Source organism: Nuphar pumila, chromosome 1 (genome assembly GCF_984573655.1).
Source record: "Nuphar pumila chromosome 1, dmNupPumi1.hap1.1, whole genome shotgun sequence".
NCBI lineage: Eukaryota > Viridiplantae > Streptophyta > Magnoliopsida > Nymphaeales > Nymphaeaceae > Nuphar > Nuphar pumila.
This window is the reverse complement of record NC_143249.1, coordinates 173,014,246-173,030,895: the sequence shown is the minus strand read 5'-3', so window position 1 is coordinate 173,030,895 and position 16,650 is coordinate 173,014,246.

Sequence of the window (16,650 nt, the reverse complement as noted above, 5' to 3'; positions counted from 1 at the left end):
TTTTGATTTACGATGGCTTAGCGACGGAATTAATCTGTCACTAAATGTCGCATAACCCCTAATCCCAGCCCTCTTTTTCTTTTCTTCTTTCGCTGCTCCCACTCTCGCCCGCCGCCCTCTCCCTCCCGGCGCCCTCTCCCTCCCACCGCCCTATCTGTCTCGTCGGCCTCTCTTCGGCCCCCCACCATCCACCGTCGCCGGTTGTCGATCCCTGTCAGCCTTCCGCCGCCGCTCAGAGACACACAGGTAAAATATAAAACTCCGACAGGGGGTCGACTCCCTGCGTTTTCGGCAGGGGGTCGACCCCCTGCTGTTCTGGTAGGGGGTCGACCCCCTACGTTCCTGCAAAGGGTCGACCCCCCGCTGTTCCGACAGGGGGTCGACCCCCTGCTGTTCCGACAGGGGGTCAACCCCACGTTGTTCTGGCAGGGGGTCGACCCCCTGCTGTTCCGACAGGGGGTCGACCCCCTGCTGTTCCGGCAGGGGGTCGACCCCCTGCTGTTCCGGCAGGGGGTCGACCCCCTGCTGTTTCGGCAGGGGGTCGACCCCCTGCATTTCCGACAGGGGGTCGAACCTTTGCGTTTTCCGGCAAGGGGTCGACCCCATGTGTTTTGGTAGGTCATTGAGTGTTGGGTTTCTCAAGGCCTATGCAAGATGTTTTCATTTGCCTCGGTTTTTTTTTTTCGACAGGTGGTGACTTAATTTTAAAACAGTGTTTTTTTAGATTTCTCATCGAAATTCGCTTGTGCTCAGTCACCCGTGGTAAGTAAGTGACAAAAACAATGCAAATCGGGTAAATACTCATGGTGAGTAAGTGATGCAAGCGCATCACATGTTATTTAATTTATTAGATATAACACTTTATTGTTCACACACTCACTTAGTTGTTGATATCTAGGGCTGTTGGAGTTCGAAGATCATGCTGAGCATGATTTTAATGTATGAGAATAGAAGTGTTCTTATTTTTGGAGTACGGATTTCATGCTAGGCATGGTAGTAGTTAGTGGAATATTGAAGTGTGTTTGCTGCAGGTATATGTTTGACATTTGTTTGATATGAATGATTTTGATGTATTGCAATGTTTGATGTAATTGTATCCATGTTTGCATGTAGTTACTTTCAATTTGATTATGGCTTTCATGTGAAATTGTATAATGAAAGCATACTTCAAATGAATATATCATGTCATTAATAGTTTGCATATTAAAATATTAAGTTATCAATGCATGCATCATAATTCTTGTTATTGTATGACATCATATATTGCATGATAAATTTGATATTTTCTTCATCATAGCATTCTGATGGTTCTCTTTTAACTGGTTAGGTTATTATTCGTAACATCATACGAAAATGACTGTAAACCGTGAATGGATGTACTGTAGGATAGTGGACAATGAGTTATCGCATGAATATATGGATGGTGTTGAAAGTTTTATTGAATTTGCAACGGCAAGTGTCAGTACAGTGGATCCCACAGGTCGGATTATGTGTCCCTGCAAGATTTGTAAGAATAATCGATTTGTAGAACCTCATGGCGTTAGACATCACCTGTACAGAAAGGGTTTTGTGAGTGATTATCAGAATTGAACATTTCATGAAGAAGAATTTGGAAACAATTTTGATGCACGGGTGAATATGGTGCACGATAATCCATATATGGATTTGATATTTGATGCGGCAGGAACAAAACTAGGTTCTGCTATGAGTCCTAGTAATGTAAGAACTGTCGTAGATGAAGAATCACCAAACGATGCAGCTAGTAGATTTTATGATTTACTTAGAGATGCTGATGAGCCACTTTGGAACAGTTGCGAGAGTCACACTATCTTGTCTGCATATCTTCAACTAATGAATTTGAAGTCCGTGTATAATTTGAGTCAATCATGTTTTGATCGTTTGTGCATGATTGTGAAGAGTATGTTGCCCAAAGATGAGAAATTGCCACAAAATTTATATCGTGCGAAAGTTATAGTCAACGCTCTAGGTATGGGGTATAAAAAGATTGATGTTTGTCCAAATCACTGCATGTTGTATTTCAAGGATCAGGAAAACAACATATCATGCCCGTCATGTGAGCATCCTTGGTTCAAGCCAAAGACAAAAGGCAATGGTAGCACGAGATCAAAGAAAGTTTCATACAAGTCGCTCTGCTACTTTCCTATCACTCCTAGATTGCAACAATTGTATATGTCTTCAAGGACAGCTAAACACATGAGATGACATGCAAATAAAGTTCGACACGATAAAAACAAGATCACACATCCTATTGACGCTGAAGCTTGGAAGCACTTTGATCGTACTCATCAGAACTTCGCAATGGAAGTGCGAAATGTTAGACTCGGTCTATGTACAGATGGATTTAATCCATTTGGGGGTAGATCAACTCCATACTCATGTTGGCTAGTATTTGTAACTCCATACAACCTTCCACCACGCTTGTGTATGAAACGTCCAAATCTTTTCTTGTCGTTGTTGATCCCTGGTCCGACCTCACCTGACCAAAATCTTGATGTATATTTAAGGTCATTGATTGATGAACTAAAAGTACTGTGGGATGACGGTGTTACCACGTATGATGCCCACAAAAAACAAAATTTCAATATGAAGGTTGTTGTTCTATGGATAATTAGTGACTTTCCTGCATATGGTATGCTATCTGGTTTGAGCACACATGGGAGGTTGAATTATTTGAATGTATTGCAATACTTGATGCGAATGATTTGAATGCATTGCAATACTTGATGTGAATGACTTGAATGCATTGTAATACTTGATGTGAATGACTTGAATGTATTGTAATACTTGATGTAAATGACTTGAATGTATTGTAATACTTGATGCGAATGAATGAGTTATATTGTACTTAATGTGAATGATTTGAATTATTTGAATATATTGTAATACTTGTGAATCATTTGAATGTGTTGCAATACTTGATGCGAATGATTTGAATGTATTGTAATACTTGATGTGAATGATTTAAATGTATTGTATGACATTTGTTATTTGTTAGAATATGGTTCGTGAAGGTTACAGTGGTCGTTCATCCAGTAGTAGCCAGGCCCAGCCTTTATCTTCACGGGCTCCTGTGATAGGTATATCATTTAACTAATTGGATGCTTGATTAGTTGAAATGCGTATTCTGAGAATTTCTAACATATTTTTTTATAGATGATGTTTCGCATGTACACGACCCACCTACACCAGTTGATCACACAAGTCAGGAGCCAACACAAGATGCAAGGTCTTCTCAGTCTGGCATAAGAAGACTCGTTCGAATAGTGTATATCAGTAATCGACCATAAGTATTTCATTTTCAATTATTGCATATCTTATAAATATTTTATATTGATATTTACTATGTACCAATTCATATACAACACAAGGTTTGAGCCACAAGAAGTAGTACGCGAGATTAGGAATTCACTTCTTCAACATCTACCAGGACCAGTCGCTCAATGGAAAGAGTATCCAAAAGAGGTGATAGATAGATTGTGGTCCTCATTCACGGTATATAGTTGTTTCTCATAGTTAATGTGTTTCATATTTATTTATTTTTTAGTCATGTCTACTAACTTTCTGAAAATATTTATAGGCTTTGAATTGCTTCGCAACTACAGTGGAGGAAAATGATGTAAGGAAGGTGTGGCAGAAAGTAGCTGCCAATCGATTTGCAGACATGTTGCACAATATGAAGACTGCACCAAAAAAAGCATCTAGCGGAATAGATGATCCACTACGGTGGAAGGGCCATGGCCCTATTACTATTAGGAGAGATTATTGGGATGGAATGTGCGACAAGTGGGTGGGGGATGCATTTCGAAATCGCTTTACGAAGGCTGCACAAAATCGAGCGAAAATGCCCGAAGCTCATCTACACACAGGTGGATCTAAGACATTTGGGAGCCATCTAAAGAAAATGGTAACTCATCAATATATAATATTAATTTTATAAGTATTATTGCAAACTTGTTAACTAAATCTTTTATCATTTAACTTCGCAGGAAGCAGAAAAGGAGGTATTGTACCATATAAGGATGTGTTTGTTGAAACACATAAACGGAAGACCACAGGAGACTTCGTATCAGAGAAGGCAAGAATGACAATGATATGTATTTATTTTATTAATAATCATTGCAATATGCAAGTTATCATAATGTTATCATTAATTATTAATGCATACTTTAAACATTATTTTGTAGGAGGCATATGAGCAACAGATGGTAGAGCGATATGGCGATGACGCTACTCAGCATCCATCATTTGATCCTGCAACATAGGTGACTGCAACAGGTGAACCCAAAAAGTGTTCGTGTTTAGGAGTAATATGAACACTCCACCTGTTATTGCTTCTTTCAGTTACGACTCACAGACTTCTTCCGTCGACATAACCTCCAAGCAGCAGCCTATTCTTTTTGGTGATGATGTACGCCATATCGTTAAGGACACAATGCGTGACTACTTCCATGAAATCATCGCCGACGTTCTCCGAGCTAAGTTCAACAGTTTTTTGCTGAACAGGGGACTTCGATTGCAGGTCCCTCTTAGTTGTGAAAGTTTCATGCAATATATTACATATCGTTAGGTTTCATGTAACTTTGATTGCCTTAACATATTCAATTTTTTTTACTGCATTAGAACACATATAAGCATGCTATAATCACATATTCAGTTTTTTGACTGTCATAGAACACATATGAGCATGCTAGAATCACATATACAGCTTTTTGTCTGCCTTAGAGCACATATGAGCATGGTAGAATCACATATAGAGTTTTTTTTACTACCTTAGAACACATATGAAAATGCTATAATCACATATTCAGTTTTTTTACTGTCTTAGAACACATATGAGCATGATCGAATCACATATATAGTTGTTTGCCTGGCTTAGAACACATATGAGCATAGTAGAATCACATATGGAGTTTTTTGCCTGCCTTAGAGCACATATGAGCATGCTATAATCACATATAAAGTGTTTTTGACTGCCTTAGAACACATATGAGCTTGCTATAATCACATATTCAGTTTTTTGACTGCCTTAAAATACATATGAGCATGCTAGAATCACATATAGTTTTTTTTTACTGCCTTAGAACACATATCATTCATGATAGAATCACATATAAAGTTTTTTTCTTTGCCTTAGAGCACATATGAGCATGATAGAATCACATATAGAATTTTTCTGACTGCCTTAGAACACATATGAGCATGCTATAATCACATATTCAGTTTTTTGACTGTCTTATAACACATATGAGCATGATCAAATCACATATATAGCTTTTTGCCTGCTTTAGAGCACATATGAGCATAGTAGAATCACACATGGAGTTTTTTGCCTGCCTTAGAGCACATATGAGCATGCTATAATCACATATAAAGTTTTTTTGACTGCCTTAGAACACATATGAGCTTGTTATAATCACATATTCAGTTTTTTGACTACCTTAAAACACATATGAGCATGCTGGAATCACATATAGAGTTGTTTTTACTGCCTTAGAACACATATCATTCATAATAGAATCACATATAAAGTTTTTTGCTTTGCCTTAGAGCGCATATGAGCATGATAGAATCACATATAGAGTTTTTCTGACTGCCTTATTACACATATTCAGTTTTTTTACTGTCTTAACACATATGAGCATGATCGAATCACATATATAGCTTTTTGCCAACCTTAGAGCACATATGAGCATAGTAGAATCACATATAGAGTTTTTTGCCTGCCTTAGAGCACATATGAGCATGCTATAATCACATATAAAGTTTTTTTATTGTCTTAAAACACATATGAGCTTGCTATAATCACATATTTAGTTTTTTGACTGCCTTAAAACACATATGAGCATGCTAGAATCACATATAGAGTTTTTTTTACTGCCTTAGAACACATATCATTCATGATAAAATCACATATAAAGTTTTTTGCTTTGCCTTAGAGCACATATGAGCATGATAGAATCACATATAGAGTTTTTCTGACTGCCTTAGAACACATATAAGCATGCTATAATCACATATTCAGTTTTTTGACTGTCTTAGAACACATATGAGCATGATCGAATCACATATATAGTTTTTTGCATGCCTTAGAGCACATATGAGCATAGTAGAATCACATATGGAGTTTTTTTCCTGCCTTAGAGCACATATGAGCATGCTATAATCACATATAAAGTTTTTTTGACTGCCTTAGAACACATATGTGCTTGCTATACTCACATATTCAGTTTTTTGACTGCCTTAAAATACATATGAGCATGCTAGAATCACATATAGAGTTTTTTTTTACTGCCTTAGAACACATATCATTCATGATAGAATCATATATAAAGTTTTTTGCTTTGCCTTAAAGCACATATGAGCATGATAAAATCACATATAGAGTTTTTCTGACTGCCTTAGAACACATATGAGTATGCTATAATCACATATTCAGCTTTTTGACTGCCTTAGAACACATATGAGCATGATCGAATCACATATATAGCTTTTTTGCCTGCCTTAGAGCACATATGAGCATGGTAGAATCACATATAGAGTTTTTGTGGCTGCCTTAGAACACATATGAGCATGATATAATCACATATAGAGTTTTTTTACTGCCTTAGAACATATATCATTCATGATAGAATCACATATAGATTTTTTGTCTGCCTTAGAGCACATATGAGCATGATAGAATCACATATAGAGGTTTTTTACTGCCTTAGAACACATATGAGCACATGATAGAATCACATATAGTGTATAATTTATTTCAATATATTTTGTTTATCAATACTGATTGTTCTTTTCTTGTGTAGGTTGCTAGCGATAATCAGCGGAGCGGAGCTGAAAGGATAGATCAAGGCAATTAACAAGAAGACGCACAAAATCTTGGCGATAATTAGATTAATGTGTTGAATTTGTTCTATTTTTTTTTTGTTTCAAAAATGTAATTGTTGAATTGTAAATAATTAAACTTTTTAATTTTAAAGTGGAACGATTAATTGTTTTAGTTTCCTTTTATATGAAATTTTATGTGTACTTTGTTTTTTATTTACAGGAAATATAAATTGTAGCGTTCTCGATATTTAATTTTCAAATAATTTTTTTATTTTTTTTCTTGTTTGCTACGGATTAGCGACAGATATATCTGTCGCTATACATATAATTTAGCGACGGTTGTAAATCCGTCGCTAAACCGAGATCATTGTTTAGTATCGACGGAATTGTGACGAAATCTTTCGTTCATTATTCTGTCGCAATTAGCGACGGAAGTGGCGACAAATTTATTCCATCGCCAGTTAGCGTCGAAAAATTCGCGACGTAAGTTATTCGTTGCTACTTCATCGCTAATCCGTCGCTAAGCCGGTTAGAGACGAATTAGCGATGGAATAGCGACGGAATGAGGTCGTCGCTAATCCACTGCTTTGTTGTAGTGATCGCAAGTCATTCATAAGCAATCATACGGCAACAGTTATATCACAATATGTAAGCAACTTATAAGACAAGCGACCACATCAATCCTAGTTGCCACCAGTTCGTAGATTACGAGTTATATGCAATCACATCAATCATAAGAGATGCAAGCCAACAAGTGTTACGCTATAATAAGCACCAAACAGTTCAACCAAGGGGTAAAGTAAGTCACACGCTAATATGTAGCAACTAGCATAATGTTATTATTATAAGCATTTAACTAGTATGGGAAGCTAGATGTTACTTAGCAAAGAACTGCGTAAGCAGTTTAATTAACAAACTAGAGTAATGCCTCGACAGGCGGGTACAACTCAACGAGTAACATACTGAACTATCGAGCAAGCAAGCAATCGATTAGTGTGAACAGACTTTATGTTTCGATATTACAGGTCTGTGGGTATGCGCAGGCAAAACGTAGAAACAACTGAGACTAGTTTGGGCGTCTGTTATTCTATGTCTTTTCAATAACCCGAATAGCTAGTTGAGTCCGCTCCAAAGGGGATGGCTTTAGCCGAGAGAGGATTCCCCAAAGGCTGAAAAGCAGTGCCACAGATGCATCTAACTTCTGCAGAAGTGTTGAGCTAACTAATGTAGCCCCTTTTCCCTTAACTCCAATGACTGGGGAGGCCGAATCATTGCCCGTAGGGTGGTTGTTAACAACCTGCCCTTTGGAGTTTTGTACCGCTTTGCCCTTTCTCTTGACAGAACAACCAGAAGTGAATGGGTGTGTTAGGAGTTGCTTAACTAACGACCCATCCTATGTTGTGGTCTTTAAACCACTAGAGCATCTTGCCTGTGAAGGCGAAATGTGATGCCATTTATGTCATTACAGCATTGTGCATTTAGCACTGTTCGAGGTCGCATGACCGTCTCATCCGATCATCGCAGTACTAGACGTGTCGTGCACGACTACAAATACTCTAGAATGAAGGGAGTATAGCTCCTCAATAGAAGCCTCAACAAGAGTGTTTCACAAAGATGTAAAGTTTATCAACTTTACTTTATCTTTTGAAACAGCAATACCTTGTGCCAATATTATGCATGTGATTATCTTGAATCTCATCCGCTATCGGGATATCTACATGTCTCACATGACTCGATACCGGCCTCGATAGACGGGATACAGGTTTCTCAACAGAACACCCGCTAAGAAGTTTGTTCGAACCCCCAATTCGGGATCACCTGAGATATGTCAAAAAGGCAAGCAGAACCAGCCAATCACATCCTTTCAAATGCTTCGATTTGGAGCAGTCTTTGATGTTTTTGCGCAGCTCCCTAAAATCTCAAGTCAACTCTACAGGACTGCGCACACGAAGAGACATGATCCTTGTGAGGTATCCCTCTCCTTAGACGAAGGTGTATCATCAGCTTCCGACTGAACTCTTGTCGCAAGAGGGAGTGATAGATGTCCCTTGCATCCTCCACGAGGATGCCTCAATCGCGTATGTAATGAGCGAGAACCTGGGTGTCATCTGTAATAGCAAGGCAGTAACAACACATGCAAAAGCAAGAGCCTATGCGCAAAACGCAACGGCAAGGTAAAGATGGTAAGCAGAAGTGCAACGCAAAACCTTTGCGCGATGCGCAACGGCAAAGTAAAAACCGTAAGCAGGAGTGCAACGCAAAACCTTTGCGCGATGTGCAACGACAAAGAAAAGACCGAGCAGGAGTGCAATGCAAAACCCTTGCGTAATGCGCGACGGCAAGGTAAAGACTGAGCAGGAGTGCAACGCAAAACCTCGGCACGATGCACGACGACAAGTAAAGACTCAACATAAAGTAAAGGACAAGAATCGTGAAATCGAGTCCTTGAGTTACATGCATACTCATATAAATATATATGATATATATATATATATATATATATATATATATATATATAATGATCATTTTTAGTTAATTGGACTTAATTCAATTGTCCAAGTCTTCTGTGCAATCTTCCCCTACATTGAGAGGTTATGGTCCTCGTGTGCTAGCGGTGTGGGTAGGCACAAGCTCGAGTCACGAAGGGCGAGCAGGATCCACCATTCAACCTACGATGCTTAGAACTTTAGTATGCTGAACCATAAAGAAAACAACAGGAGGTGGGTCTGACAAGACCCGATGCGAAGCAAAACAAGGGACTTCGCTCCCTACAAACAAGCTGCGGGGGCAGAGGCCAGGGGCACGATCCCTGCTTAGCGCGACAGGAACAACGGAGGAGAGCCCTGGCTTTCTGCCAACGAACAGAGGCAGGGAGGCCTGCTCCCTGCCAGCCAAAGCAGCAGGGGGTCAACCCCTGCCAAAACTGAGAAGACAGGCGGGGAGCAGTCGCTCCCTATTTGTAGAAGACTCAGACGGCTATGGCCCAGCCCCTACCGACCTGCCAGAGGACGAGGGGGGGCTCGCCCTCCCCGGTCGAAACGAGAAGACAGGGAGGGGTTGTGCCCCTCCCTTGTCGAAAGGGAAGGGCAGGGAAGGTGTCACCCTCCCTCACCCAACTCAAGCGACAGGAAAGCAGGGGAGGCAGAGCGGAGCCCCCCCTGTCGGAACAACAAACGAAGGTAGAGGCGGCAAAGGCATCACATCTACCTTCCGACCATAAAGGAAGGTGGCGGCAGAGGGGCGACGCCTCTGCCAGGCCACTGAAAAAGAAGGTGTCAACAAGGGCATAGCCCCTGTCGATCGGTCAAAAGAAGAAAAAGAGAAGGGAAGGGGGGTTGCGCCCCCTTCCCTGACCTCACCGAGCGGAGGGTGCCGAAATGCTAGTGCCCTCCGATCGGCCAGCAAAAGAGAGCAGGGAGGGAGGTCACGGCCCTCCCTATCAAACGAGAAGAGAGAGAATAGGGAGGGGGCGGACCCCTTCCGTGTCGAATGGAAAAACAAAGGGAAGGGGTTACGCCCCTTCTCGGATATCAGCGAGCAAAGGGAAAGGGGTGCAGCCCCTCCCTGGTGACTGAGAGGAGAAGAAGAAATAGGACAGAAGAAGAAGAGAAGACAAGGGGGAGCGTACCTGAAGGTCGCCGGTGGCAGCGGCGGCAGAGGGAGAGAGTGCAGAGACGGTGAGGGGTAGGTCGTCGGCGTCGGTGGCGGTGCTTGGCAACGCAGAGAGAGATGGGAGTCAGAAGAGACGAGAGAGTCAGGGTGGAAGGGGGTTTCGAGAACCTCCCCTCCTTCGGCCTCGTCTTTTAAAAGGGGAACAGAGGCGGTGCCTCAGTTGGGTCCGGGTCTGACCCGAACCGAAGAGATTTTTTTTTCAGGATATTACATATTGCCTTTCTTGTATGGAGAGCCATCTCTCTTTTAGGCGTTTTTGGGGTTTTGGGACTTTGAGAGTTCTTGTACTCCACCATTGTGTTCTTCACATTGTTAGTGGATTTCTGCTCCTCCTTCGCCCGTGGACATAGGTATGAATGCCAAACACATAAGTCTTGTATCTTCTCTCATTTTCCTCTTCTTTGTCTTTTTGTTTGCTTCGTTTTGTTTGTGGTTTCATAACATTGTTTATTCTCTAAAAAACTTCAAAGTAGAGTGAAGTATGTTTTTCAATTAGCAATTGGACTGACCTTTCACATGGTTTAAAGTTTAAAGTTTTGACAAAGTAATTTTGACACAATTATAGAATAGAAATGGGAAAGTTTGGTGCAGATATTTCTCTCCCACCTTCCCTGATATATTCGAATCATACAATGGCTAACCTTTCACATGGTTTTTCTTCATGATTTTAGGTTATCAAGCTCTCATACAGTATCAGAGTCGCCAAAGTGCTGTCCAAGCCAGAAATGCTTTGTAGGTAAGAAATTCCTTTTCTTTTCAATGGTTAGACTAATGCATAGTTCGAAGTCAACATGATCTATATGTGCATCTGGTTACCCAGGGGCGGAATATATATGATGGCTGCTATCAGCTTGATATTCAGTTCTCCAAGTATGTCTTTATCAACATAATATAGTTCCAGATAGTTTATATGGTTTTGTCCCTTGTTAGCTAGAACCATCCAGTATTAATGACTCCAAGGATTATGTTCCCAATTTTTTTTTTTGGGTCCCAAGTTGAAAGTTGTCTGCAGGATTGATTCTTGGCAATGATCACTTTATATTAGGAGAAAACCAAAGCTGAAGAGACTGTAGCTGATCGTAATGTAATTGAAGACCCAGCTTCTTATTATGAGTAATGCATTATCCTTTAAGCTATGTCACATGGGTGCAGGTGCGGGTGCGGGTGCGGCACTTTCAAAAAACTTGGGTGCGGAGCTGCGGCAAAAATATAAAAAATGGACATAAGTGACTCTGGGTGCGTTGACTGCACCCAGGGTCAGGTTGACCGCATCGGGTGCGGGTGCGGCACCTAGTTGAAGAGTCCCTGTGACATAGCCTTTAAGGGATAAGTTATATGCGCATGCATGTGTGTGTGCACACCAAAAAGTTGCCATGTACACAATCTTGCCATTATGCCATTATGAGTAATGCATATCTTTTAAGGGTAAGTTGCACATGTTTAAATTTGATGTACAACTGTACTGTATTATAGGGTACTCTCTCTCTCTCTCTCTCTCTCTCTCTATATATATATATATATATATATATATATATGTGTGTGTGTGTGTGTGTGTGTGTGTTTGTGTCTGTGCGCACATGCACGTGTGTGCAGGTACATGAAATTTTTCATGGTTTTGTGCTTTAAGATTTAGAAGGTTAATGCATTCACAAAGGTGTACTATTCTACTTTTAATTGTAGAAACTGGTGGCATTAGGTGCACTTTGTGCAAGAGGAGTAATGCATGCATGGCTTTTCCAGTAATGATAAAGCATGTGTAGTCTATTCGATCCCTTTAGAAGGTATGACTTTCTTTGATATGTCTGTTACCTGCCACAGTTATGAACCCAATTTGGCAAGATACTCATCTTCAATTTCGTTTATGTTACTTATTTCTGATATTTTTGGTGGATGACTCACAGGAGTAAGCAAATTCTTATACAGAGGTGATCATGTGTCTCATAAAAAACAATCAAGTGATAACTATTCATTCACTAATCCTAATCAGGTATTTTTCATTTTCCTTATTATCATAATCTGCATTGGTATTAGTTATTTGTGTGAAGCCTTTTACCTCTACTTTAGGTTTGATCCCATGACCCAACTTCCTAGATCTTAAGGGGCTTTTGATTGCCTTGACCAAGAATCTGATCTGGTGTTCTGGCTAAACAATTCCTCTTAGGATCTGAGTTCATAGGCTCTCAGATCACTTCGAATACAAGATCTTAATCAATCAAACACACCCTTATTTTTTCCAGTTGATTGTGCTACAAACAAGCACATAGGTATACACTCTTACATATACATATGTACACATAGGTACATGTATACATGGACGTGACACTCTTGTGCACATTAGTGTACACACACACACAGACTCACTATGTACCCAGCTATACCTGAATATGGGGGTTCGCTTGACACTTGGAATGGCATGTCACTTGTTATAGGGACCATGAAATAACTAATGTGATCCTAAATTGTTGGGTTGGGAAAGCATGGGTTTATCTTTTTTGAAGGAAAAACAATTTATAAAGCATATGTTTATCATTTGTACCTTTGTTTCATGAAACTATTTATGCATGATTTGAAAACTGTAATTATAATTTGTTCATTTTCAATAAGTTTTCAAGTTGTAGCAATTCTGCTGGCTTGTGCTCAATGATACATGGCCCTGTATTTTAATTCTTCTAATTAGCATCCATTGCCATCATTGACAGGGTATTTTCTCATTTGATGATGTAAGATACGACCACTCGTTTGATGGTATTTTCTTATTTTTTAATTGTTTGTATTTATTACTCTTTTAAAAAAATCTAGGGTTTAAATTTGTAAAAAAAATTATAGTCAATGTTGACGATAAATATCGTTGGGTTTTTAAAAGAATTACAGTCAATGTCGACGATAAGTATATTTGTTGATATTAAATATAGTCGAAGATAATTATCATTGGTTATTTGAACATATATGATTTTTCAATATATATATGACAATAATTATTGTCGGTTTTAATATATAACCAACAATATTTATCATCGGCTATGTCACATGGGTGCGGGTGCGGGTGCGGGGATCGGCACTTCCAAAAAACCCGGGTGTGGAGGTGCGGCAGGGACAAAAATGTAAAATATATATATAAGGGGGGTCTGGGGTTCCCCCCGGCGCGGGGCCCCCAAAGAATTTTTTTTTAAATTCCGCAGCCCATTTCATAGGGCAAAATTTTTAAAAAAAAAAATCCAAAAAAATAGACCGAAATGACCCTGAGTGCGGTCGGGTTGACCGCACCCGCATTGAGTCGCGTCGACACGGGTGTGGCACCCTGCTAGCCGAATCCCTGTGACATAGATCATCGGCTTAAAATAATATATGCGACGATATTTATCGTCGGTTATAACTAACATAGCCAATGATATTTGTCATTGGCTATTTGGACATATATGATTTTCAATATAAATATGACGATAATTATCGTCACCTTTAATAGAGAACTGATGATAAATATCGTCGTTGATATTAAATATAGTCGACGATATTTATCGTCAAATTTAATTACTATAACCGGTGATAATTATCGTCGGCTATTTAAACATATATGATTTTTCAATATCTCTACGACGATAATTATCGTTGACTTTTAATATATAATCGACGATATTTATCATCGGCTTTAAATAATATAGGCGACGATATTTAAAACTAGTATAATATTTACGTCAGCTTTAAATAATATAGGCGATGATATTTATCATTGGTTTTAACTAGTATAGCCGACGATAATTATCATCGCCTTTAATTAGTATTACTGACGAAATTCTAGAGCTGACCATTTTATGTCGACTATATCAAATTATTGAATTATTTCTATAAAAATAACAATATATAAATATCATAAAAAATAGTAATATATACGACCATAAAAAGCTGATTTTATGTTATTGGTGACCATAAAATTATATATTGCTGACGATACATATTGTCGGGAATGACCTATTTTCTTGTAGTGTCAATTTTTTAAAATAACACAAAGCATGATCTTGAATTCTACCGACACTTCATGGTTTCTTCAATCCATTGATATTGTAATGTTCGAAAAAAGAAAAAAAATGAGTCAGACACGTGCCAGGCACGTGTCTCGGTCGGCCATTGATACCGGATCCGAGCCAGATCCGGATCCAAGACCATCCCGGATCCGGCTTCTCGATCTTTCGAGAAGCCAGAACACCCCCCTTTTATAAAGGCATGGGCGTCTCGAGCGAGGGCATTTGCCCTCGCCTGATCCTCTCTCCTCTCTCTGCCCTTTTCCTTCTCCGTCGCCTCCACCCTCTAACCGACGGTCGTGCAAACGGCTCTCCGACAGCTGTCTTGGTGGCAGTCGACCCCCCTCCTCCGTGCTAGCATTGGTGACCCGCCGTCTTCACCTTCTTTTCCGGTGACTCGCTGCCAGAAACTGCAGGTAGCTACCCCCCTCCTCTCCTCTCTGAGGGTCGTGCGTTGACAGGGGGTGCTTGGTCCCCCTATCGTCGTCCATTTTTCGACGAGGGGCTCAGCTCCCTGTCACCGTCTGTCTGCCAGCAGGGGGCTCTGCCTCCTGTCACCGTCGGCTTGCCGGCAGGGGGCTCTGCCCCCTGTTGCTCTCGTTTGTCGGCAGGGGGTGCTTGGCCCTCTATCGTCGTCGGCTTGCCGGCATAGGGTGCTTGGCCCTCTGTCGCTCTCGTTTGTCAGCAGGGGGTTCTTGGCCCCCTGTCTCCGTCGGCTTGCCGGCAGAGGGCTCTACCCCCTGTCGCTGTTGTTTGCCGGCAGGGGGCTCCGCCCCCTATCGTTGTTGTGTTGCTGGCAGGGGACGGAGCCCCCTGTCGCTGTTGTTTGCCGGCAGGGGGCTCCGCCCTCTGTCGCTTTTGTTTGTCAACAAGGGGCGAAGCCCCCTGTCGTCGTTCTGTTTGCCGACAGGGGGCTCCGCCCCCTGTCGTTTTTGTTTGCCGACAAGGGGTGGAGCCCCCTGTTGCTGTTGTGTTTGCCGGTAGGGGGGGCTCCACCCCCTGTCGCTTTTGTTTGCCGGCAGGGGGCAAAGCCCCTTGTCGCCATTCTGTTTGTCGGCAGGGGGCTCCGCCCCCTGTCGCTTTTGTTTGCCGGCAGGGGGCTTCGCCTTCTGTCGCTTCTGTTTGCTGGCAGGGGGCTCAGCCCCCTGTCGCCGTTGGTTGCCGCCTGCCACCTGTGTTGTTCGTCAGAGACTATGTTTCCCTGTCCCTCCTTGGTGGCCAGGCCCTCGTTTCACCTTTGTCTTATATGCTAACCTTTTTACGCTTGCAGGTTGCACGACGCAACGTACACGTGTCTCGTGACCTGAGACAATTCGCACTTACGCCCTCAGGCGTTCAGGAACTCGCAACTCTCCAAGGTAGGGGAAGGTTGTGCGAAAGGACTTTGAATGAACTAAACTGAACTAAAGAAAAGATAATCACATAATATGTATACATATAAGCTATATGTACGTTCTTTAACTCAAGGACGCGGTTTCGCGATCCTTGTCATATTTACTTTCCAACACTTTACTTTCTGTTGTTGTCGCGCTATATGTGCCTAGGCTTTACTTTCTGTCTTTTAAACTCAAGGATGCGGTTTCGCGATCCTTGTCCTATTTACTTTCCAACACTTTACTTTATGTTGCCCCGCGCTTTATGCGCCTTGGCTGTTTACGTTTCAGCACTTTACTTCTGTTGCCCCGCGCTTTATGCGCCTTAGCTGTTTACGTTTCAGCACTTTACTTATGTTGCCCCACGCTTTATGCGCCTTAGCTGTTTACGTTTCAACACTTTACTTTTTATTGCCCCGCGCTTTATCTGCCTTGGTTCTTGTGCTTGACTTGCTTGTTTATGTGTTTACTGATTCACTTCTTGCCTGCCCCCATGTAGATTGTGATCATGCTATTGTTTCTACTTTTCATGTACCTCTAGAAATCGTTGTCAGCATCTGAGCTTGTTTTGAGTGTTTTCTTGTGGCTTGTGGCTATAAGCCTAGCCGCATTTTCTGGTTAATGTTATGCGATGCTTTTATGCGTAGCACGAAGTGAATAAGCCTCATGGTATGCGAAAGAGCACAATTATGAACATCTCACTAAATGGTAATCATGCGCCTTCATAGGCAAGATGCTCAAGT